Genomic DNA, 3,570 nt, shown 5'->3' with positions numbered 1-3,570 from the left:
TATTTACATTGGATTGCTTGGATATTTCATTACACAAACGGAGTTCCCTTAAGTGGGTAAGACAATGATGCTTCAAGGTTTTTCTACTCATCTCAGTGATGGATGAAGGCTCGATGGTATACTGCAAGAGGTCAAGATCCTTCAGGAAATTAACTACATAGTTCAACCATGGGATGTTTTTCCAGGCCGACATCTCAAGACATTCTGAGATAAGTGCACGGGTAAGATGACACTGTGGCTTTGTCCAAATGCGATGCCAAAGGAGCACTGGTTGGCATTTTATGTAGTCTGTTAAGTAATCAATTCCAAGTTCTATGTGGCAGCCATATGTAGGGGCACTCCGTGGAAGGGCCAAAAGGTACCTTAAGAAGCCATTCTGAATTTTTTGCAGTTCATCAGTGTTTGCATATCCCCATACCCCGGCTCCGTATGTGGCAATGCTCAAGCATTTAGCTTGGTGGATTTTAAGCAGTGCTGGGGGAGATGGCTTACCCATTTTTCTGGAAAAAGATACGAGGGCAGAAGTTGCTCGTTGGTAGAGCAACCTCCTGGTAACCATCGCCCTTTTCCAAGTCAGCTTGTCATCTACTAGGATGCCCAAGTAGGGGTATTCCCTAACACGTTCCAGTTTTGATTTCTCGATACAAAGATGTTTAGAGCTTTTTATCTTGGGCCCGGATTGCATGACAAAGGTCTTGGTCTTATTGACCTTTAGCCCAAGTGAGAACATAAAATTGCAATATTTATCAAGCTGCTTCTGGAGTTGTACTAAGGTCCTAGCGAGAAGTACGGAGTCATCAGCGTAAAGAAGTGCTGGAATTGGGCGACTGTTGATGGTGGGTAGGTCCTGGCACCCCTCTAGCATGGCTACTTCCAAGCCATTTGTGTATAAATTAAATAAGAGGGGGGCGAGGACACAGCCCTGCCTTACTCCGCGGTTTACTGGAAAAGAGGGCGTTAACTCCCCAGCCGTACCAAATCTTACGCGGGCCGAGGCATTAGAATAGAGCTCTCGCAGGAATCTGATAAGGGGTGGGTCAACGCCCAGCCTGTCCAAGATGGCCTAGAGACATCACCTTTTCAGCAAAGAAGACTGCTTTCCCACAGCCAGGGCAGAGGGACGTTTCTCCTGAAAAGGTTTTCATGTATGATGTGGCTTTAGAAGCTTGCTTTAATGAAGTATTTTCAGATCTTGAGAACGAACATGGTGCAAAGATGGGGCTCAAAGATGATGGGCTTTGTGGAGTTGAGGGTGGCGTGTCATAGATGTAAGAACCAACTCCACCAATATTCACTCCTTTAGGACCGAAGAGCGCAGCATAGCAGGGTTTGTGGCAATAAGGCTTTCCATCATGCTCAGCGTGGCTCCCAGCAGACAAAGTCTTATTACATCTCTCACATTTCAGACAGAAGCGGTGCCAGTTCTTTCCAAGGGAGCTCACCTTTTCAGCGAAGTAGACGGTGGCCTGGCAGCGCGGGCACGGCGAGCTCATGCTGGCGTCAGGGCGCGAGCGGGGACCGTTGGCTCCGGCGCGCGCACGGGACGTCCCACACCTGATTTGTTGCTTTCATAGCATACATGTACTTACTGCGAATTTATTATGCACTTTGGGCACTTGAGCACTTTTGATTTGATAACATAGATGGAGGTCTTGCACAATATTAGTTGGACATGCCTTAATAATTTTTTGCACATACGTACTGATTGTTATAAAATGTAAAATGAATTAGTATTTTTTCAATTGGCATCATTGTATACACCTTGTAAATAATTTTACTAGATATTGCACTAGCACTTTATTCAGTTTCATGATTTATCTGAATTATTGTGATGCCCTTTGAATCGCTGTATTTTGTACATATGTGATAGGCAGTAGTAGTTTTTCTATGTCCATGACCCCGTAATCCGCTGTTATCATTTCTACCTCTATGTTTTCACAGTATTTAAACACCCCCATTGGTAATTTGAGGCCATGTGATCAAGGCCGTTTTTTGACGGCCGAAACGCGTCATGCCGATGGCGAGGGAAAAATAAAGCCACAATTTTGAAATCCACTCTTGGTGTTTTGTGAGATCTGTTCCGTGGTGGTGCGGGAAGACGCATTACAGGACTTTTGTTTCGATATATATATATATATATATATATATATATATATATATATATGCTCTCAATAAACAAAGTCCATATCCCACGCTCTCAGGAAACAACACGGAGACACCAAGATGAAGCCAGTGCTGTTTTAATTCACAACGCGTTTCGCCGACAAACGGCTTGATCACGTGAATTAGCGTTACCGTATCAGTGCCATATAACACAAAACAGTGGAAATGAACAGAGGACTGTACTAGCAGTTATGTCGCTTTTTATGCATTCTAATGTGAAGAGAAGTACTATTCCATAAACCTGTCTGAGCCTTAACCAATAAACTTGAAAGGTGACAGTTTTACAGGGCTTCACAAGAGTCGTCCTTATCCACTGGAATAATATGTGTTCCGACTCAATTTAAAGGCGGCTAATAATAGTCCAAAATATAATTTAACTGTATGAGGGAAATAGTATCCCACAGAAATCAACATTTTTCATCAAAGAAACTAATTGACACTCTGAGAGCATTTTATAGCTTTTGTGATAATAGTCTAGTTTGCCTCTTTCAGCTTTCAAGTAGATTAGAGTCGGAACCACATTTTAGCTCATCCATAGTTATATTTAATGTAGATGTCATTGGGTTCACAATGTACCAAGGGTGACAATAAAGCACTGCCAAATGGAAATACAAATGATCTTTTGTGATGATTGTTTCAAATTGACTTTTTACCTCTTAAATGATACACGGTACAGTTAAGGTCTGTGATCCCTAATTTACAATGCCTGATAACAACACTCAGTTTCTTGATTTACAGCTACGTTTCTTCTCTTTTACTATCTTATATTTTTCAAGGCCCTTTAATTCTTCAGTAGATCAATATTATTCTTATATTTGAATTTCTTCAATAGATCATTTTTAAGTTCACAGCAATCTTTATCATACCAGGAAGTAATATTGTTTAGTTTAACTTTTGAAACACTCCTTTTTGGATTTAAATATATTAGTATCTGAGTAATTATCCTTAGATTTAAAATATTTCCATTTCTTCTTAAGCTGATTAAAACATTCACAAGCAAAAGGAGAATATCATAAAAGATTTCACAAAGAGTCTTTGGAGATGAATATTCTCTCAATACAAAGACCTAAAATTGTTAGACAGTATAACCCAATTTCTCTAAATACAGATAAATCAGAATAGCTCATCAAAGAGTTCCCTCTTAAGAAATATACCTAGAGTGTTTATATTTATATATATATGTGAGGTTCACCTTCAGCATGAGGAATGCCCCCACACTCATCTTCTAATGCACTAAAATCCTGAAACAATGTAGATTATTTATATTGGTAGAGGAAGTCACCAGCTATGCCTACAGTTGTTCCACATTCAAGAGAGAATCTATTGATTACAAAAAGTTAACATGTGCGTGTGATGTTTCTTTGGAGATTATAAGCATTCATCAGATTTCCATCCTACCTATTGTGA

At 40.2% G+C, this 3,570-nt stretch overlaps 1 pseudogene; it reads right to left on the bottom strand.

The window, feature by feature from the left end:
- Window positions 1-1,037: 1,037 nt before the first annotated feature.
- Window positions 1,038-1,493, bottom strand: LOC147727787 (cysteine-rich protein 3 pseudogene; annotated as a pseudogene).
- Between the last annotated feature and the right edge of the window lie 2,077 nt (window positions 1,494-3,570).

This window comes from Lissotriton vulgaris, chromosome 3_1 (genome assembly GCF_964263255.1).
Source record: "Lissotriton vulgaris chromosome 3_1, aLisVul1.2, whole genome shotgun sequence".
NCBI lineage: Eukaryota > Metazoa > Chordata > Amphibia > Caudata > Salamandridae > Lissotriton > Lissotriton vulgaris.
Note: the sequence above shows the minus strand (reverse complement) of the source record. Positions and strands in the feature narration are given on the sequence as shown.